This window comes from Chlamydotis macqueenii, chromosome 12 (assembly GCF_036417535.1).
Source record: "Chlamydotis macqueenii isolate bChlMac1 chromosome 12, bChlMac1.mat, whole genome shotgun sequence".
In the NCBI taxonomy this organism is placed as follows: domain Eukaryota; kingdom Metazoa; phylum Chordata; class Aves; order Otidiformes; family Otididae; genus Chlamydotis; species Chlamydotis macqueenii.
The window spans coordinates 20,292,576-20,315,148 of NC_141567.1; the positions used below are offsets into that span (position 1 = coordinate 20,292,576).

The 22,573-nt window shown below is 39.9% G+C and overlaps 1 protein-coding gene across 2 annotated transcripts in view; it reads left to right on the forward strand.

The window, feature by feature from the left end:
• The window catches only part of OTUD7A (OTU deubiquitinase 7A), a 130,570-nt gene that overhangs the window by 36,871 nt on the left and 71,126 nt on the right, over nt 1-22,573 (forward strand). For both annotated transcript variants that reach the window (XM_086757157.1, XM_086757156.1), the window contains exons 2-3: nt 8,631-8,703; nt 9,313-9,418. The gene's annotated coding sequence lies outside the window, so the exon portion shown is untranslated. The remainder of the gene's footprint in view (nt 1-8,630; nt 8,704-9,312; nt 9,419-22,573) is intronic.

Consider the following 22,573-nt stretch of genomic DNA (forward strand, 5'->3'; position numbering starts at 1 on the left):
TAAAATTTATTTTAAAATGAAAATGGATTAAGATTCCTATGCAAATAGCAATGTACTCATAAGCACTCTGTTATGTTTAATGGGCATGCCATTGTATTGTGTACTTTATTCAGTAAGAAATAGATGAAAAATGGAAGGAAGTTTGCTGAGACTGACCTATTTTGAATACTGGTTCTTGTTTCTGATCCAGTGCAATTTCTTTAAGTGATCTGACTCTAACTGAAGATGTACAGGGAAATAGATCAGATTTCTGTGAGGATTTAAGAAGGATTTTGGGCGACTCGTGAATGATAAACTAGCTTGGCTGGCTGGTAGAAGTCAAATGAATGTGTAATCCAGTGTACTCGTGGTATAACATGATTCTCTTGAGGATAAGAATTATCTGCTTGTGGTTTTAAACCATCTGAAGCAGAATGATTTCCCTCATGAGATTGGTAATGTGTTCATGGTAGGGCTTGGAAATGCATCAGCACTTTTAATGGTGGGAAGGAGCTGGAGAGTGATTTGGCAGGGTCAAGGACAGCTCAAACACCACCCACTACTCTTGGTGTGGAGAGTAGTGAGACACTGCGGTAAACAGCTGGTATTTCTCTGAGTCATTCATTCTGCTGATCCCACCTCATCGCTCTGCCTGGGGTGTGTGGGTGGCCAGGTATGTTTCTAGGCAGGGAAGTCATTAAAATTGATGTCACAAATCCTAGTCATGTTATGGGGGAGAGGGGACATGGTTGCATCCCTCTCTTACCCTTTTTAAAGCCGTCATATACTTATCTACCTTATGTGTGTGATATCAGTAAGCAGAGATGGAGAATGGCATCTAGGTGGCCAGTTACTGTGCCTCACAAGGACGGGGTATCCTTCCACTCACCTCTCTGTTAGGATGCCAGGCACTAGGCTACCAGCGCATATTAAAGTGCAGGAAGGGTCTTTCCCAGAAACAGAATTATGAATGTCTTTGCATTTATTAATTTGTCTCCTTTCCAGAGGGTAGCTGCTGGTTTTGGGTTAATGGAGGTTGATCCGATGCACTGAGGGCGTAAAGGTTAGGTGTGATACAGTGGGGACATGTTGAACTTCAGCAGGTGGTATAGCTTGTGCCTGAATTGCTCTGCCTCCCGTTGCGGAAAAACGGGCTGCAGTAGTCTGGTATCTGGGCTGTGTCTCTTGGAGCCTGATGAAGGTTAGCTTGGTGCTTGGTGTGCTAACAGCTTGTGTGTATGTTCTTAACACCAGTGTTGGACATTTTGCTTCAGAAAAGGCACCTCTGTGTAGAAACTCGGGGCAAGGCTGCTACCTTAGCATGAAGTTAAGAGTAGCCTGGCATAGTGCTTTGTGTGTATGTTCTTTAGTTAGATTGTATAACGTAGAGCTGAGAGTTGTCCACATTGAGGTCATGGTGGCCAGCTGAAAAAAGATACTGAAATACCCCAGTAAGCAGGGTAGTGCCAGTCAGACAAGCTGGATGTAACTTGGGATAAATAAGAATTGTTTCTTTGTGAGCTTTGACCTTGTTGGCATGTTTTTTTCAGGTAAGATGGTGAAGGCTCTAACTGCTCCAGGACAGGGTCTGGAAAGAAAATGAATTCTGTCTTTGGCAAATAAGTATCAGGGAACAGTGGCAGTGGGGGAGCGTCTCCATTTTTAAGGTATTTATCTGAACCAGTCTTGATGAACTGAGTTACACCTGAATTTGGACTTACAGATTCAGAGGAAGGAAATTCTTTTCATGTCTTAAGCTCTTAGTCACTGAAACCAGAAAAGTGGCTGCTTTTCATTTTTGTGTAGAGTGCTGTTGCTTTTGATATGCAAATAGTGCGCTGTACCGTATAACCTCAGTCTTCTGGAGAGCAAAAGGAAGGGCAGAGAAAAATGTGTGTGGTGCAGGAATTCAAATGAAATGGAAACAGGGCTCCTACTCTCTTTCACAATTCAGTCCTAAATTCCAATAAAGCAAAAAGAGATCAAATCAGCTGGCACTCTGAGGGCAAGGATGGCTCTGTGTGATAAAGGACATGGGAGAATTTCTGAGTGTAATGAGTATAAGAGGTAACTGAGCTGACTGAATGCTAAAGCAGCTGTACTGAGCAGTAATAGCAGTGAGTGGGTTGTAGCTGAGCGACAGCTCATCTTATAATCATCATGTTTTCCACTTAGACCATCTCTGAAAAACAAGAAAGATGGTTTTATTCTTTTTTGCCTTCCTCTAACAAGAGATTTAAAGTAATTATTTTTTGGAAAACCTTCACTGACAGCTGGGCTGTAGATCAGTATTTTGAGTGATAGAAGAATTGTTGTCTGTGATTCAAAAAAATATTCTCCCTCCCCCACCTCATTAAATCGTACAGAGAATTTCCCCCTAGTCATTTTTTATTCCCCCCTTAATCTTATTCTTTTATACAGAGGTCAGATTTGCTCTGCTGGCATTTCACGATGCGGAAGTAATCACTTAGCCAAGCTCAGACTTTTCCACGTTTCAATGTCTTTGACGCTCTCTGTTCTTTTTCCCACCCACCCCTCGCCCGTGAGGAGCACAGATGGGCGCCAAAGCAAGTAGCTCTCTGAATGCGAGCCGTTGAATTTACCGTGGGCTCAGCCCACAGTCTGCCTTTCTTCTCCGTCGATCCTCAGTTCTCAGAAGCTGATTGAAGAGAAACAATGCCTGCATGATGGTAGAAAGCACTAGCAGGTTCCAGTTTTTACAGGAAGCTCTGATGAACCTCCAAGTCAATTTTTTTTTTTTCCCATTATTGGGAGAGTGACAACTGGAAAAATGGCTTTATTTGGTGAAATAGTATTTAAAGGAAAATAAGTCTCATGAGATGAAGCTAAAATCGATGGGAAACTGCTTTATGCTGTGAGTCTTCAGGCATCAGTTCGTACTGTGCGCTCTCGTTTTGCATTTTATACTCTCATCCAGGAGTGACCAGAAAGGTCGTATCACACCTGATCGGATACTTTGAAAGGTGGTGTAGTACCACTTCATTAGTGGGCTTTGGAGCTTGTCAGGTTTTGTATCTAGACGTAATAAAGTGTGATTCTTTTAAAAGTGGAATTATATTTATTATTTGTAAAGGTGAAGCTCTGTTGATGAAGTCGAAGCGGTCTTGAATGGGAAAACTACGGCTGTGCTTTTCCTGCTGAGTCAGCAAACCAGGTGGTTGGCATACAGTCCAAAAGAGTAACTTGCGTTGCGTATTATTTTAGAAGAGAGTAGCTCAGTTTGCAATTGCAGTGCACTCCATTTATTTGCTAAAGTTTGTACGGCTCTCTAGCAACAGGTTTCCTACTGTAGCCCACCACTGAAGTGTCCGTGTGCGTGTAAATGAGTTTTGCTGGTAGCTTTGGGAGCAAGTTCATAATGTAGCTTTGTTCAGTTAGTATTGTGGGGTTTTTTGTATGTGCATAAAACTTTAAAATATTTTTTTCTCAGAAATTTATTGCAGATGAGTTATTTAGAAATCATCTGAAGTTAAGATGATACATTTCAAATAACAGTAATTAATCTTCTACCAGCTAGGAATGAATGAAGGGCGTACTTCTAGATTAGTAAAAGGTGTAACTTGAAATGCCTACAATGGAGTATGATAGAAAAGAGTCGTGATTAGAAACTTTGATTAGTGAAAGTAACTAGTGATTAGGCACTAGTTCAAGGTCTGTCTTGTACCAAAATCTGAGAGGCTCTTGGGAAATGGCAAGGAAGATTTGTTTTAGAAAAAAAAAAAAAAATGTGCATACACATACATATCTAGAAATATATTTTTATATATATTTTAAACTGAAACACATTCTAATATGAAAGTTTTCAAAGCATAAAAAACAAGAATCCACAGGTAAAAGTCAGTTACTGTAGGCATTGTTTAAATATGAGACGTATTGATTGATCTTCCTGAGACTTGTGTTTCCTTAGTACAGAGCTCACAATATTTAAAGGATGTTTATAGGTGAAGTTCATGGAAAACTTTCTCTGACCTCAGTGCAGTTAGGGTTTCTTCCTGTGTGTTCCAGAAGATCTCAGAAACACGCTGTTGTGTTGGTGACAAGGTGTTTACTGTCGTGTCTAATGATGTCAGTAAAAATAATCAAGCAAGTAGATTTGTACGGGTTTAAACTGTTCTAAATTCAGGACAAAAGAAATGAAAATGTCACTTAAAAAGTAACCTTTTTTCAAAGGTATTTTCCCAGTGTTGGAGTTCCTCTAGTTCCTGTTTCTTAAGGTGTTTTGACCATAGAATCACAGAATGGTTTGGGTTGGAAGGGACCTCTAAAGATCATCCCATTCCAAATCCGCTGCCCTGGGCAGGGACACCTTCCACCAGACCAGGTCACTCATAGCCCCATCCAACCTGGCCTTGAACACTGCCAGGGATGGGGCATCCACAGCTTCTTTGGGCAACCTGGGCCAGTGCCTCACCATCCTCACAGTAAAGACTGTCTTCCTTATGTCTGATCTAAACCCACCCTCTTCCAGTTTAAAGCCGTTACCCCTTGTCCTGGCACTACATGCCCTTGTCAAATGTCCCTCCCCATCTTTCCTGTAGCCCTCTTTAGGTACTGGAAGGCTGCTCTAAGGTCTCCCTGAAGCCTTTTCTTCTCCAGGCTGAACAGCCCCAGCTCTCTCAGCCTGTCCTCACAGGAGAGGTGCTCCAGCCCTCTGATCATCTTCGTGGCCTCCTCTGGACTCGCTCCAACAGGTCCACGTCCTTCTGATGTTGGGGGCTCCAGAACTGGATGCAGTGCTGCAGGTGGGGTCTCACCAGAGCAGAGTAGAGGGGGAGAATCCCCTCCCTTGACCTGCTGGCCACGCTCCTCTAGATGCAGCCCAGGATGCGGTTGGCCTTCTGGGCTGTAAGCACACATTGCTGGCTCATGTTGAGCTTCTCATCTAGCAGGTCGATCACACCACACAGCTTGGTGTCGTCAGTGAATTTACTGAGGGTGCGCTCTATCCCACTGTCCATGTCACCAACAAAGATGTTGAACAGGGCTGGTCCCAATACTGACCCCTGAAGAACGCCATTTGTCACCGGTCTCCACTTGGACATTGAGCTGTTGACTACCACTCCCTGAGTGTGGCCATCCAGCCAGTTCCTTATCCACTGAGTGGCCCATCTGTTAAATCCATGTCTCTCCAGTTTAGAGACAAGAATGTCATATTGGACAGTGTCAAATGCTTTGCACAAGTCCAGGTAGATGACATCAGTTGCTCATCCCTTGTCCACCAACACTGTAACCCTGTCACAGGAGGCCACCAAATTTGTCAGGCACAATTTGGCCTTAGTGAAGCCATGTTGGCTGTCACCTGTCACCTCCTTGCTCTCCATGTGCCTTAGCATGGTTTCTAGGAGGATCTGCTTCCTGACCTTGCCAGGCACATAGGTGAGACTGGCCTGTACCTCCCTGGGTCTTCCTTGTTCCCCTTTTTAAAAATGGGGGTTATGTTTCCCCATGTCCAGTCAGTGGGAACTTCACTGGACTGTCACAGCTTCTGTAATATGGTGGACAGTGGCTTGGCAACTTCATCTGACAGTTCCACAGGACCCGTGGAGGCCAACTACAGAGGGCCCTCCATCCCAACGCTCCAGTCATAGGAGCCATCCCACCACGTCTCCGTGATGCCAACAACATCATGGCCCTGCAGGCGTGCGCACATCTCACTGCTCTTGTTTGCTCCCCATGCTACATGTGTTTGCATTGACACGTTTGAGTTGGGCCTCTGACGAAGCTGACCTGCTGGCTGAAATCTGAGCTGAAACAGTGATATAATCGATGTTTTGATTGGTATTTATCACATAATCAAAGGTAAGAACATACAGTATTTACTGGGGTGTAATCATGTCAAGGTATTACTACTGCAAAACCTTCATGAATCATTAGTGAGAGACTGTCACGTTTTGGTTGTGCCACAAACAAGACACAGATTCTATTTTGAAAGCATTAATTACTTTATGGGTACCTACTGGAAATGTTTGATTTTCTTTCCATAAAAACTTTATTATGATTGTTTCAGTTTGAATCTAGTGTCACTTGTTTTTCTTTCATTATGTCTGAATCGTTTTGACAGACTCGTCAAATAACTGAATATAGAATTGGATACTGAGGTCAGATTAATTGCTTATATTGGCCTTTACAATTTCATGTCAATCTGGAGTTCACAGCCATAAATAACTGGCTTTTGTTGTGGGCTCTGCGTTGAAAGCCAAGTTTTGTGTCTCCTCTTCCAGTGCTTGTGCTGCTGCATGAATTTCACCCAATTAAGATGACACCAATGTGCTTCCTCTCCCTCTCCTCCCCTCCGTTCTGGTACCGAAGGGAGGCACGCACATGTCCAGGGGTGGTTGTAGCAGGAGGCAAAGCAATAGGAGAGACTTTTCTCTGCAGTCTCTATGTTTTCTTTTTTTTACTTCATGCTTTTGCTGTCTAGAGAGAGCTTTGTTCTGGCTGATTTTGAACTTCTGCAGTTGGAACGGCTGGTTTAATGGCACTCCAGAGAAACAAAAGGGCGCTGTGATGGACAGTGATACTCGGAGTCGTTCTTCCATGGGGGCTGTTTCCAGAAGTGTTAATTGAGTTTTGTGAGCATCAAGCAGTTCAGCGGGATGTGAGGGCATCGGAACAGCAGAACGGGCTCGGGCTCTCTTTGTGTTTCCACCAACAGCGTTACTGACGCACGACTTGTTCTCAATGGCTTGTGTGTGTGACTGCGGTGTGTGTTGTGAATGAAATGCTGCTGGTGGAGAGCAGTCAGACCGGCTCACAGACCCTGAGCACCATTCCCCAGCCGCGAGAATTTTAGCGTAATTATGTGTACTTGTACGATCTGCACATAACAACGTAAACACTACAGTGACATTGAAGTGAAGCCTGGGTAATATTTCAGTCTAAGAGTCTGAAATAAAGACCTCAGCAAGAGTGAAAAGTGGATCTAGATAATGTCTTAAAACCCTAGCTTAATTTAGCATTTTGGATTGTGTCTTACAACACCGGGAATTAAAGATGTGGTATCTTTAGTCAAAAATGTTAAGTACAGTTTTGCCTATGGACTTCAGTAGACATTTGTAAAAATGTGCGTGTGAGTCCCTGACTGCATGGAGCTGCGTGTTCATTTTCCACACCTTAAACGTGTTACTTTTGTGACCTCTGCCACTTCCAAATACTCTGTGTGCGAACATGGAGGATATTTAGTTCTTTCCAGTCAGGTTACCATAGCTGCTTTCCCATTTAGGAATTTCACAGGAAAGTGAACTTAGTGTTCTAGGTGGCTGATACGAGTAAACCAGGTGAATATTCAATAGAACCTGAAAAGCAGGCAATATCTTATGGCTTTAAAAATGACCAGTAAAGGTGTGTTATATTGAAATAAATTTTTGTGACAACATATACTAGGAAAAATATAGCTGGGAGAGTGGAAAAGGAAAATAGAAAAGAGTTTGTTAGTCCGTCTTTTTATTAAAAAAAATGTGGGTTTGCTTACATAAATATACAAGTAAATATATATATGAAAATATTAAGAAAAAAGAAAATTTAATTGTAGAGAAGAAAGTGTACTATGTTGTAACTGCAAGGAACAAAAAATTCAAGTAATTATGAGAAAGCAAGTATGAGAATGATAGCCATAAAAACTTTACAAGATGTATTATTTTAAGACCTTGATTAATGGTACTTAGACTAATAGAAAAACAGACTTTCATCAAAGTCAGAAAGGAAGATGTTTAGGCAGAGTATCACTAAACAGGCTTTAGAAGAGTATGTACTGATCATTTTTGCTCTCTTAACAGGTAAACCAGATGAAAAGCTAGATAAACGATAGCATGCTCACATATCCAGTCAGGAAGCAAAATTCTATCATACAGCTCTTTAAACCACTCAGCTGTGTGCTGCATAGTTAATTTAATTAATATTGAGGATTCTTTCAGATCAATCTGCAATACTTTGTTGGGTTTGGTGTTGTTTTAATCATATGACTTTTTTTTTAAACAAAATCGGTAGATCTTAGTCTGCAGATGAATGTTTCATGAGTAGAAAGGTACTAACTATTTAGTTATGGAATAGTTTACTGGGTTCTGTCATTGACATGGAAAGTACAGTCAAACTGGTGGAAAACCAGCCCTCTAAACTGGATTTTGAGATATATTTCCATTGTTTCTCTGAACCAAACTGCATTCCTAAGAAGCTGTCATCTGATGTACGTGCCTCTGCAGTGGCAAAGCAATCTCAATCTTAAGGCATAGCATTGGGCTTTGTCATGTTACCTTTTAGAGTCCTCATGCCCAGGTTAATGTGGGCCAGTGGTCAGGCAGTGTTTCTCTCCAGAAAGCTTCCTTTTTGTTTCTCTGTTTGATAATGAATGTTTCTTTTGTTTAATCTGAATTGGATTGGGCTCTGGCTGAAGTTCTTGATGGAAAGGCTACTGTGATCTCAACAGTGAGATACTGAAGTGCTTATAACAATCTTGGGAATGGTCAAAGTTTGAAGAAAGGAAAAAAATCTTTCTCTGTAATAGTTCTGCAGATTAAGATTCCAGGAGCAGGGTGTGTAGTGGGAATGATAAATGGATGCAGAACAGTACTGTACAGTGTCACTTTTGGAGTAAAACAGTAAAACATGTTCTGGTCTTCTCTCTGTTCTCACAGGCACATGGTACTGCAGAGCTCCAAAATCAGAAGTAAAATCAGCTGGACAGTGGCCTCCTGCCTTCCTAAATAGGTAAACATATTAGAAACAAAAACAGGGCCCTACCCGCCTCATTCCTGTAAGTAGCTAGAAACATCCCCTCCACCTCCCAAATTAACATCTGTCATTCAGTTGTTTTGAAATGCTGAGCATAAGGGCCTTGCAAAGAAAACAAGAATTTAATTTGTTTTTTTGGTTGATAACAACTAAGTGTAGCCAACCAAAGAAACCAACTAAAACTATTAACAATCTAACAGCATGCCTATTGCCTGTGGCAACACAGAGCTGGTGGATGATGCAGTGTTACTCATTAAATGAGTCTTTATCTGTGCTTCCTAAAGCTTGCTTGCTAAATAAGTCCTAAAACCATCCGTACCATTGTGTTAATCTGCTGCAGCAGTTGATCTGTCACTGCAGAAGCTCTGTTTTGGACTTAGTTCTTTGCTTTTATATTTCATTTACAGTTCATTCTGTAATAACATGGTGCAACCCCCTATGAGACTTAAATGGGAGATCCCCGTAGTAATACCCCTGGTAAGGACTGTGACCCGGACAATACATTTGCTAAATAAGTGATGTTTAGCTGATGATCAGCTGCTGTAACTTTATATTTAATTGCTGACTACTCTGTCCTTTTTCTAGGGAGGAATTTGGTTTACTACTGTGGATGCCTGCCTTTTTTGCTTCACCAAAATGAGATAGGGCATGCAGGAGAGAAGGGAGATTTTTGCAAGAAGAACCTACCATGGTGAGTTGGATTTTGTTCTTGCTTCTGCTACTGAATTTCTCAGTTCACCCAACTTTTCACACAAATGTTTGTCCTTCTCTGGAAGTATGTTGTGCGTAACACTTCCTTGGCAGCAGTGCTGGATTGAGAAGTTCTTCCCTACTGCTTTTTCCTCTCCTGCCACATTAGGTCTACAGAACTGCCTGAGGGGACCCTCAGTAAATTAAAGCAAAAGCTAAATGGAGCTGAAAAGAATTACTTTCTACCATGTGCAGGAGAAAAGTATGAGAAACTGTGGTCTGCAGTCTTGATTTGACACCAGGGGGTCTGTCTTGAACAGTAGGCTCAAATTAAGTATATGGGAACTAAATTTTTACTTTTGAGTTGCTAAATACTCTCTAAAACTGTAATAAAGTGCAGGGACTCAAAATTAATAATGCTTTTAAAATTATCTTTGGTGACTTGATTTTTTTCTTTTTTTTTTTTTTTCTTTTCAGTAGTATAGTAATTGCACGCCTTCCAGGCACACTCTTAAGCTTGTTCATGTTTTGTGAGACGTGTATGCACTGAACAGATGAGTGTGGAAGGAAAGAAAAAAAATTCTGAACCTCCCTTCAAGAGGAAGTCCTTGTGTCCAGGTTCATGTGTGCCAGTGGTCACATCCAGTGTCAGGAATAGGATTTGGAAGATCAGACAGAACTTAAAGCTCTTTCTTATTAGGACTCTTAGCTTTAAAGTAGATGTACTTAAATTTCTTTCAGATGTCTTGATTCATACTGTACCTTATTGAGAGTTGTTAATAACTATTTGTTCTACATCAGTCAGTATTGAAACTTCAGCCCTATACATGTCAGGGAATTCGGCAGTGTTTCTCATAGTTAAACTCATAGCACCTGTTTTCCAGTTTGCTTTCCAGAAGGGCCTTTTTGTTGTTGGATAATAAGGAGATACAAACCTAGCCACTAGCTGTGATACGAAAAGCTAAATCTTTCTGTCGGATTATTTCTATGTTTATTTTTTTATTATTCAGGATTACATGAGCATTATCATGAGATAAGTTGACCATGAGGAATCAATGAATGGGGGAGGCAGAGCTCAAAAATATCAGGATAGCACTTCTAGCAAAACTTAAGGAACGTAGTGGCAGATTCATGGTATTTCGAGTAGAAAGGAATGGGAAAAATAAACCCGTGAAACTGAAACAGAAGAAACCTCTTAGTTAGCTAGATCTAATTTAATTTTCTCTTACCTCAAAAGAATTATTTGATATTTCCCAACCTGTTCTAAATATATTGCTTTGTTCAAATTCATTGCAAAGCAATGATAAATATATTTGTGTTTACAAAAAGGTCGGGAAGGCTCTGTTTTGATAGCAGAAGAGCAATGGCACAGAAGCACTTTGTCTCATAATATGGAGCTCTGAAATGAGAGTGAGCTAGGTGCTAGCAAGAAAACGTGCATATTTAAAAAAAAAACAAACCCAAAACCAAGTACTTGTGAGCTAACCTGTTTATCCAAGAGCAACAGCCAATGCAAATGCTTAAGTGATCTCAGCTGTGAAATATCTCTCAAAGAAATGAAAAAGGTATCCTTGGCCAGTACTGCTTTCCCTTTTCTGTCCTAAGTATAGCAGTTGGAGGGACTGGTTGTGCATTCTGCTGTTAGCGTTGTGCTCTCTTGTGCTTTGGCATATTTGGTCTTGGTTTTCTGCCACACTGTTTTATGAAGTTAATAGGCAGTCAGTCGGGAAGAGCTGGATTTCTATGTCTGAGGGTTGTGAAGTTTGAACATACTGTATTGATCTGGGGACCTGAAATTATTTTTGTCAATTCTTCTGTTTTCTTTCCTTGTTCAGTTGTAATTACCCAGATGTTATCTGCTACACTTTCAAGAGAAAATAATTTTCTTCAATACTTTTGGAGTATGGAGTAAGAACATAAATACAGACCTGGTAATAGTTCCATACTGAAGAGTGTTTCTGTCCACACAAATCTGAGCAATAAGATTTTCAGACAGTCTAGAAAAAGAGAGATGACAAAAATGTTTCCTTACGAGCAAACCTTCATACCAAATACGCATAAACAAACTGGTTTGTGTGTGGGTGAAGTCAAGCAAAGAAGCAAAGTTAGAATTCACAAATCTTTCTTTCCTACTTTCAAGCCTGAATTGTGTCCGGATCCTGGGGATTTTTGTCTCTGCCTACCAAGGGGCTCTTCTTGAGTATAGATCCTTTGTCTCTCTCTCCCTTTCAGAAGTGGGACTTGATCTACCAAATTGTCTTAAGGCTCCTGAACTATTGCTGAGCTTATCGGTTCTCTCTATATATCCAGTTGGATCATGAAGAAAAAGCTGTATCCAAGTGCTACGCTTAGAATGTTTCCTTTAGAACCGTTGTCACTTCAAAAGTCCTCGTGAATTTGGACACTGTACTCACGAGTCCCTGTCTTTCTACTTCAGTGTCAGACTAATTTTATTTGTCCTTGCCAGATCACCAGTGCTGAACAGAGACTGTGTTGCTCTGTTCTGCTGGGGCAAAGTCAATCCATGTTAATGGCTTCTTTAATCTTTTAAAAGTGATTATTTTATTTGGGGTGCTGACTCTGGCCAATTCCAGTCTCTTCCTAGTGATAGTGGTCAAATAGAGATAAGCAGTGCCTGCATAAGACATGTTAGACTCTTATCTTTCCACACTTTGTGCCTAATTTAACTGAAACAAATTCTAAAGTTGGTTCTCAGGAGTCATAACGTTGCATGGCTCCTGTGGTTTACCTTCTCCGACCTTGATTTCAGGTAAGACCAGTTAGCATTCAATGTGCTGTTAGCTGTTAAGTGTCTAACCTAAACCACATCTGCTGATGTCTCATCTCTGCATCCAAAGTATCTAATTCTGCAGTATACTTTTGTTAGATTTCACTTTTCAAGGACTAGAAGAGTAGGAAATTAGAGTAGACCAGGAACCTGCAGATCTGAAGAAAAAGGAGGAAATGAGATTATCTGTTATTCCACCTTACATTGGCAATCTAAAAATCTTTTGATGGCAAAATTCACTTCTAAGCATTTAGTCCTTTGTTTTTAGGAAACTGTCATGTTTGACATGTAAGCCATGTCCCAGAACTTTCCAGTAATGAGGAGGTGGTTATCAATAGAAAATGAATCTCACTTTTAGTTCTCTGATGCAGTTAATATAACTTGTATTAAGAGTGATAAGACAGAGATGTTATTCCATTTTATTTGAGTGTCATCTTGGCTGTTGCTCTGGTAGTATTTTTACAGAAGTATGTTGGCTTATTATAGAGCAGTGGCATTTGGGTTTGCAAATAACAGGAACACATTACCTGTCACTACAGGCAGCTTACTCCTGAATCCATCATTTGGCACTGACTGTTAATTTTCGGCTAATTTAAGACTATGTGCCACTTGATCATAGTCTATTTGAATTTCAATATTGAATTTGTCTTCGGAATCCCTATTAAGATACAATTAATAAAGACTAACTGCTGTATTAGGACACTGGGGCTGCTCTGCCTAATGTGGGTAGAAGAGGTAGTGTGTTTTAATTACAGGCAATGCTCCATCATTTGGAGATTTAATTGCTAGTTGGATTGGCTATTTTAATAACTGTCTATTATGAGACAATTGTGTTACATGGTTAAAATGCTGTTATTGTATGAGGTAGGTACTGTCAGTGAGCGCAAACACGAAGCTTTGCTTTTTCAACTGTAGAAAACATAAACATTCTAGTTCATGCTCTTTAATTCCAGTATATTCCTTTACAAGTTTCATTACTTATTTTAACAGTGAACTAGACTAATTTACTTAATCCTTGTGAAATCAAAATAGTTTTTCTAATTACCAGATGTAGAGTAAATACTTGTAAGCCCTGTTCTATAGTGAGAAATGAGATTCATCCTCTTCTGTACAACCTGTATAAATCATGTTTTTCACCCCTGAAAGAAGCCATATCTGTAAGGCAGTAACTTCACACAGCTTTTCAGGGCACTGTATCCAAATTCATGTCTTAGTTCTGCCCAAGGTAGGTTCTCATGGAATCCCAGGAAACTTTTGTTTGTCTTGAAGATTCCCTTTTCACAGTAAAGCTGTATTTTTCTGAGGTAGGTAGTTCTAGACCTGGATGAAGATAATTAAATGTATACTTTTAAAAGGAAAGTGTTCTCACTGGACAGTCCAATCATCAGGATGTATTTTTAAGAAAAAAAAATACTGTCTGCTTCAGTTTAGAGCAAGAGTCTGTCGTTCTAAAGAAAGCCATCTTAATCTAAGAAGGCCTTACTATATTGTAACATTAATATATTGTAATATGAAAATAATCAATATAGAGCAGTAGAAGAATACAGTTTAAACATTTAATGCAGTATAAAGATTTCTTTTAATAGTAGTTAAACACTCCTTATATAGTTACTTAGCATGAAGCCCATGATAACTTCTATTCTGTTTTTTTACTCTTAATAATATGATGCACATATTAGTGTAGTGTGTACAGACTAAGCTAGTAGACAGTGTCTATGTGATGAAAATATGATCTTTGTCTCTCTTGAAGTATTACTATTTTAGATAAGGTCATTAGAAACTCCAAGTTTCTAATGTTTTGAACCTTTTAAAATCGGGACAGTTTGAAGTAAATGTTACCCATTCTAGATGCTGCATGTGCTCTGTAATAAATTTTTAGAATTGCAGAACCAAACAATAGCCCAACCTAAGTTCATTCAGACTTATAAGTAAATTAATGTGGTTTTGAGTTACCATTCTTGTGAAGTCAAAAAGAATTTCTGTAAAATTAGACAAAAGCTATCCATACCTGATCTCTTAGTTTTGTTCATGCATGTAAGGGCAGAGAGCACATGGATGGGGAAGCTGGTACTGTTTGTATAGCTAAAAGAAAGAGGAGCCAGTTATATGTTGATAGAGAAGACCGGGAGTAACTCCTTTCCAAGTAAATCGTCTGCTCTCACATTTCTTCTTGAACTACCTCCATATATTTCAGGCATGAGAAGCTGATGCTGTTGTTATCACATGGATGTTAAAAATCCTTGGAAACTTTATTCAGAGGGAATAAAATCCTTTTGAGTAACTAAAGTTTCAGTGTAAATTAGACCAGTAAGAGTCTAAAAAATCTCTTCATGAGCAGTTGATTCCTTACAGAGGACTAGAGGATCTTTTAACACTCTTATAAGCTGAAATGACGTTTGGTAAATAGTAGGTTTCCAGACGAAAAGGGTCAAACACACGCTGTGGTTAAGCTCCAGACACTTATTTCCTGGTCACGTTTTGCTAAATTTGAAGCTGAGTCAACATCCTCTGCAAAATGTATACTGCATGTAATTATGTTCCATATATTGTTTCACTGGAGACTGAGATTTGGCTGTTTCATTTGTGCTTTGAAGTTATTTATTGTTGCTGTATCATAAAAATGAATTGTGCACTGGTAGTGTAATAAACTATCATCTTATTTGTCTAATTAAACAAGCAGAGATTAAAATGATGTCTTATTAAAATATCTTGGTTGAAAAGTTGTGTGAGTAATTGGATACATTTTTACGGTGAGGTATTTTATTTTGGAATAATCTTTCCCTTTATGGCAAAATTAAGAAAGAATTGCACCCTTTTCAGTGATTGTTGTAAAAAGAGATTTTAATACACATCAAGAAATAATTTCAATCAATTTTTTTCATTGATTCTGAAAGCATCTGGTGAATTGCTTGATACTATGATGGAACGAGACAATTTGTTAAATACAGTTTTGATTCTTGTGACAATTAAAGCATCACCAAGGGGAGATGCCACCCAAGAGGAAGCCACTTGTCTCTTCTCTGTGTCTCCTACTTGGTGAAGTCATACTAGTCACTAGCCCGGTTATCAAGAACAGCTTTTGTAGTAGGAGGTGACAGGGCCTTTAAAAATATTAAGGGGTGCTTGTGTCTTCTTGAATGCCATCTGGCTTATCTGCAGTACTTGTGAGACAGGCACTCCGTAAGTTGCTCAGGTTGGAATCACCTATGAGAGCAGTAAAAATTAATAAGTTGGTGACTGTCCAGTTATGTTATCTGCTGTATCAAATGTTTTGCAGTATAGGAAGGACAAGCAGTGGTGGAATTCCCAGTGTGCCTCTAAAAATAATAGAAAATATGTTTTATTCACTAGAAAGAAGTAAGAAAAGCGCATAACACATTCTAGTATTTATGCAGGTGACTTTTGTTTGAAAGCTGGAGCTAAGCAGAGCTGTATGAAAAATAACTTTATTCTTCCTAAAAGTTAGCTTCTAAAAACCCAGCAATTAAAAAAAGTGATAAGTTACTAAATTGTTTTGGTAAACAGTGTTATAGTGAAAACTGAGTTGCACTGTGCCTGTTAGTTTCCAGACCATGTTCTTGGACCAGTGAGAAATAATCTTTGATTTCCCTTGCAGTTAGTAATAAACATGTGTAAGTCAGCTTCTTCAAATAAAGAGAAGTGATAAAAGTACTTCTACTGTACAAAAAAAGAAGGGTGTCTTCCTGTCCTGCAGTATAAGGAAACACTAATATATGTATATATATAGTATTTGTTGGTACAGATATTTAAATACTATACTATGATTTCTCTTAATGTCTGAATTAACCCAGTATGTTGAAAAAATTATTGCAATTTTTCAGTAATATATAACGGGGTATTTATATGATGTGACTTGAACCATCTTCCTGGAATTAAGAACCTAGACTCCTAAAATAGTTAACTCCCAAAATAGACTCCAAAGCACGACTAGAGTGCCTTAGTAGAGCCCGGCTACATCTGTTACCAGTCCAGGGAGAGCCTCACATCTCCATTTGCAGATTCTCTTTTTTGGCTACAGACAAGGGGTTCTGGAATTCTTGCACAGTGTTTTTTCCATCTCTCGGTAAGAAGAAGGGCTGACTAAACAGGTGAACCTTCAACTCTGCCATTAGGATTTACAAATCAGGGTTCTGCTGAGCTGGAAATGAAGTTTTGAAGACAGATGTCACTGGATAATGTCGTGCTAGCGATCTCACAGGCACAGTTTTGGACTGGTATCGTGTGGTGAAAGGGGAATGCATTTTCAGCCTGCTTTTCTAACAGTCTCCCTAATGAGACTTACACCCATCCCTCTGGGTATCATTCTTCCCAGCTCCCCAGAAACCATTGTACAATTTGAAAAATAATTAGAATTATCAAAGTTAATAAGCCTTATTGATTTTGTGGATTCAGAGATGTTAACTGTGCCACAGAGCATGCTGGTATTCATGTGCTGATGTTAACTAAAGGTTGATAGATGAGTCCAGACAAAACTGGAGAGGTCGGCACCTGCAGCACTGAGAGCTGCCTCCTATTTCTGAAAACTGTAGGAGCTATTTGTAAATCGGGAAGGTCACGGGACTGTGTGTTTATGCTTGTTAGTGCAGCTTCTGGTGTGCCCTTACAATGAACTTTATTCCTAGCTTTCACAAGCATTTTCTTTTTTTAAGGCCTAGTGTCCTTGTGCCAGAATACTGGGTATTTTTTTTCTTCACTGAAGCAGTGCAGCAAATTGCAAATGATGTCTAAAATTTGAGTGGTTTTGTTCACTATTTCTATTCAGAGTAAGTAGTATACGTTTGCTGTTTGATATTACAGCCAGCTTGGTTGTGTCCAGGAGAAAGTTGTCAAGCCTAGAAAGTGAGAGCAAAAATGCTATAAAAACTTAACCCCAAATTACATCTTTACACCCCTTCAGCAAGGTAGCTGAAAAGATTTCAGTAATTTTTCAGTCTATTTGAAATACAGATGCAAGAGAAGAATAAATGACTGCAGTTCCTGCACTCTTTAGAGCAGTACATAATCTGCGTTTTTCCTGCATTCAGCTGAGGCAAGGTGAGTCTATTCACCTATGTGCAATCCTTTCTTTATGAACATTACTTCATTACTTCTTTTCCTTGATAGGAGGCAAAGTAATAGAATTATAGCAGAATTATAGAATTATAGTTCAGTCTTTTCCTGAGCCAGATTTCTCCAGTAAGTAACTTAATACACTTGAGCTATGCTACTCCTTAACTTTCTGTCTCCATATGGAAAAAAAAAAAAAGGCCCTCGCTGAAGTCTTTGCTTCCACAGATGCCAGTGTCTTCATCTCAGTAATGTTTGATAGATAGATTACTTCATGGAAAGAACAGAGAACAATATGAGGAAATCTGTCCCTTACTAAATTCTTGTAGTGGTTTGGAGAAGGACTGACAGGACAGGAAGACTGCCAAGGTCAGTGTGGTGACACCGGCTGGGGTGACATGCTGTAAAGCGTCTGACTTCCAAGAGGTAAAGTATTATGGGAAAGTTTACTGTTCATCTGTAAGTAGCAATGCCAATTATAATATAAATTCTCTGAATGTCTTTTTGTTTGAAGGCATGCTACTTGAAGCTTTTCATTCTGTCATTGGAATTATAGAGAAAATACAGAGACAGATTTTCAACCTCCTGCTGGAGATTGTTTACGTAATTTTGAGCCTTTTGGCTATGGCTTTACTTTAGGAGACTGACAGTCTAATTTAATCAAGGAGATGTGGATTTGTCTATGTGGACTAGATATTCAGTCACATAAGCTGTGTAAAAATCACAGGTCAGATTCAAGACTGACTGAAGTTGCCCAAGAAGTTCTTTGCAGCTAAGTCTCTTTTGGGTGAAATGTATTTGTGAAAGTGGCATTTTTTTCTTCCCTTTAGCCTCTCATCTTTAGAGATCACCATCATAGAAGACACTGATGTTGTACATAAGAAAATAGTAGCTGCTGTGTAGTTTGAGTTGCGTATATTATGTTGCACATGACTAGATCCATTTCTGCATTAATTAAAACACAAATACTGGTGGCATGACCTTAGTTCAGATCCAAGTTTATATATTTGACTAGTGAATGGTAGTGACCACCTTCTTTTCCTGACATCGGCACTTTTACATTGATGCTAGAGCTTGAAAACAACAAATTATTATCAACTAGATAAAAGTTCGGCTTTTACCTTTTTACGTTTTAAAGTATTATGAGCTCCCCATAGATGGTTTGCTTTTCAGTGTCTGCTGACTCCAGCTCCAAGAAATTAGCTGTCATGGTTTAGCCCCAGCTGGTGGCTAAGCACCACACAGCTGCTTGTTCACTCCTCCCCCTGCCCAGAGGGGATGGGGGGAGAGAAAATACAACAAAAAGCTTGTGGGTTGAGATATGGACAGGGAGAGATCATTCACCAATTACCACCACAAGCAAACCAGAGTAGGATAATGAGAAACAAAACCAAATCTCAAAAACACTTTCCCCCCCACCTCTCCCCTCTTCCCACGCTTAACTTCACTCCTGGATTCTCTACCTCCTCCCCACCAGCAGCACAGGGGTACGGGGGAATGGGGGTTGCAGGTCGTCACACTTTCTCTGCCGCTTTTTTCCCCTCCTTAAATACATTATCCCAGAGGTGCTACCACCGTTGCTGATGGGCTCGGCCTTGGCCTGCGGTGGGTCTGTCTTGGAGCTGGCTGGCATTGGCTCTGTCGGGCACGGGGGAAGCTTCTGGCCGTGTCTCACAGAAGCCACCCCTGTAGCCTCCCTGCTACCAAATCCTTGCCACGCAAACCCGGTGCATTAGGTTGTTCTGTCTGTCATGAGATGGAGAACACTGCTGGTTAACTGACTGGTGCAGCAAACTGAAAAGCAAGAGGTTTTTCCAAAACATTTGTAAGTACGAGAAAAGCTGACTCAGATGAGTGAATATTGCACGTATTCACTGTCTGGCAAACGGACTGATTTAGTGGAAAGCGGCTGACGTAATAAACCCATAATTTTTCAAATAGGTTTCTGAGAAACTGAACAGGGAAATGAGAGTAACCCTCTTTCTCTGCTTCTTGCGCTGTGGCTAGTCACTCCTTCAGCTGCCATTTCGATCAGCTCATTTAGTTGCTTTTTTGCAGGTGATGGAAGAATATGGTTTCAAGCCAAAAAAAAAATTTTTTTCTTCCCCTTTTGTGTAGTTTTTAGTCTTGCCTGTTTGTTGAGCATCTGTCTTACCAAATACTACTGAACTGCTGTCGTGGGACCAACTTCCCACATCAAATAATAGATTTTTCTCTCTTTCGCTCCTCTCCCATCAACCATTTGTATTTCCCATAACATGTAACTGAAGTTACAGACTATCATTGAAATAATTCCTGCTTCACCTCCACATCTTTTTATTTTGAACTAACAGTAATGGAATTCTCTTTCTTCCTTACTTTTCTGGCTACTCAAGAAGAGCAGGTTTTTTGCCATGCTGCTTTGAAAAATTTCTAATAAATGGACAGTGTGTATTGTCTGAAAAGTGATGATACATTGTTTCTAAAAATAATCAGCAAAGACTCCCAATCAGCCTGGCTATGCCTGTAGCTTCAGATCAGCAGCAAAGCAGAGGAGTTTGATCAATGTGTCTTTAAAAAAAAAAAAATTAGTGTGAAAGAGAATGTCACTTTGGATAGCTTCTAGGAATTTTTTTTTTTTTTAATGAGTCTGTCTACTTTCCAGGGCACTTTTGTTATAAAAAGCAGAGAAAAATATGGGTATTTCTGAAATCCATGTGTTTGAGATGTTTAAAAAACACATAAATAATTCCTTCTGCAGTAGACTGAACTGAAAGATATGTGCTGGAGCTTGCAGTAAGCTCTACAAAACATTCTAATTCTTTGGAGTGATGTTGTCATCATGTTTGTTGACTAAGGCTCAAGGAGAATACAAATTCTTTTGTATTTTACCCCTCTTTTTTTTTCTGTCTAGTAGTCTAAGCAGTTTGTTTCAAAAGAGATTGTTCTTAATTTAGTTTCCAGGCACTTTTTTCATATGTGAATTTGGTACATGAGTTAAAAAAAAACAGGCACCGTTATTGTTTTCTTTAGCTGTTGCCTGTAGACATTAATATTCAATGTCGTGAAGGGTTTTATTCCCCCACCCCCGGGCTTATTTTTCAGTCAATAGCAATTTTCATTTTTTTTCTGGCTTTCTAAATTTCCTGTTTCGCACATTGATATTTAACTCCAACTGTGTCTCGCTTTTCATAGAGCGTAATAATAGATGATGACGCCAGTGGCAATTAGAACTAATGGTCTGCTTCTTAGAGACATTAAATATCCATCAGTCCTGTTGAAGTTGGTCAGAACTGTTCAAAAGCTCTCAAAAATCAGGCTGCACTATTTTAACATCAGACTTTGAATGTCTGTTAGTTGCTAAGGCTTTCTTTTTTTATACAGTTCTTCTGCTTGTTTCCTTGTAATATTTTCCTTGATTCATCAGCTTCCAGTTCTTGTTGAGCTGGAGTATTTCCTGTTAATTATTTTTCAATACTGCCTGAATTACAGGAAAAATTATGAATGCAAAGAGATTATTAATTTTGATGACTGTAGAGGTAGCTATAGCTTATTTGTGGTAAGAGAAAACTTACAGAATGTTACCAGATTGATTTGACTAAATGAAAGGGGAATTTTCTTGCTCCTTAGAGCATCTGCTATTTTCTTTGAGTTTTGATGAACACTCATTCTTGCCACATTTTTCCCTTTCCACTATGAAAAGTGATCTATTGAGTTGGCATTGAAAATAATGCACTTACACCTTCATGTACTTGCCTACTCTGGCAGAAAGTTTTAGAAATAACCCATAATTGAAAACAAAAAACAAACCAAAACAAACAAACAACAAAACCCATGGTGTTTTTCCCTAACTGTAATACTAACTTGCAGATTTGCTATCAAGAGGGACCTGGACAAACTTCGGAAGTGGTTCCACACGAACCTCATGAGGTTCAATAAGACCAAGCGCAAGGTCCTGAACACGGCTTGGGGCAATCCCCGACATCAATACAAGCTGGAGAATAAGGGCATTGAGAGCAGCCCTGAGGAGGACTTGGAGGTACTGGTGGACGAGAAGCTCAACATGAGGTGGCAATGCACCCTTGCAGCCCAGAAAGCCAACCACATCCTGGGCTGCATCTAGAGGAGCGTGGCCAGCAGGTCAAGGGAGGGGATTCTCCCCCTCTACTCTGCTTTGCTGAGACCCCACCTGCAGCACTGCATCCAGTTCTGGACCCACCAACATCAGAAGGATGTGGACCTGTTGGAGTGGGTCCAGAGGAGGCCACAAAGATGGTCAGAGGGCTGGAGCACCTCTGCTGTGAGGTCAGGCTGAGAGAGTTGGGGCTGTTCAGCCTGGAGAAGAGGAGGCTCTGGGGAGACCTTAGAGCAGCCTTCCGGTACCCTAAAGGGGGCCTACAGGAAAGATGGGGAGAAACTCTTCAGCACAGAAACTCTGTTGTGCTAGCACCAGGGGTAACGGTTTCAAAATAGAAGGAAGCAGATTCAGACTGGGTATAAGGAAAAATTCTGTACGCTGAGGGTGGTGGAGCAATGGCCCAGGTTGCCCAGAGAGGTGGTGGATCCCCCATCCCTGGAAGTGCTCAAGGCCAGGCTGGACGGGGCTCTGAGCGACCTGATCTGGTTGGAGATGTCCCTGCTCCTGGCAGGGGGGTTGGACTGGATGGACTTTAACGGTCCCTTCCAACCTTAACTATTCTGTGATTCTATGATTTTTAACATTAGCAGATTCCAACAATTGAACATGATTTATAGGAATTGTACTTTAATTCTTCTGTAGTGACTGTAGGAATGAGTGTCTTCAGAGTACTGAAAACAGGTTAGTATCCATTATTATAATTTATTATAGTAATATATCAGTTCTTTCTCAGTATGAAATGTGATGCTTGACCTTCACTGCGTGACTTTCCTACAGCACGACCCTCTGAGCTGAGGAAGAGTAAGGACTCAGTCTCTGTTTAGCTACATTACAAGCTCTGACTGCTCAGTCCCTGGCATAGCTATGGAGTTGTTTCATGGCCTCTGGTACTGCATCTGTGAGATATTCTTCCATACTGTGCAAACGGGAGGAGGAGTGCTTTCTCTCTAGACTTACCTGATGCGTGGTTTTCAGTTTTCATAATGGGTTCTTAGACTGTCGTTTACGTATGTAGTTTAAGTGAAACACACAGTTGCTATACTTACATTATGCATCTTCAAAATGTTGTGAAATGAATCATTCCAGATTCTGTGTTGTATCTTTATTTTCTCCTTTGTATCTCTAGTTGTTCTAAAAATCTTGGTGATTATGTTAAAACATAGTTTTTAGTAGGAAAATGAATT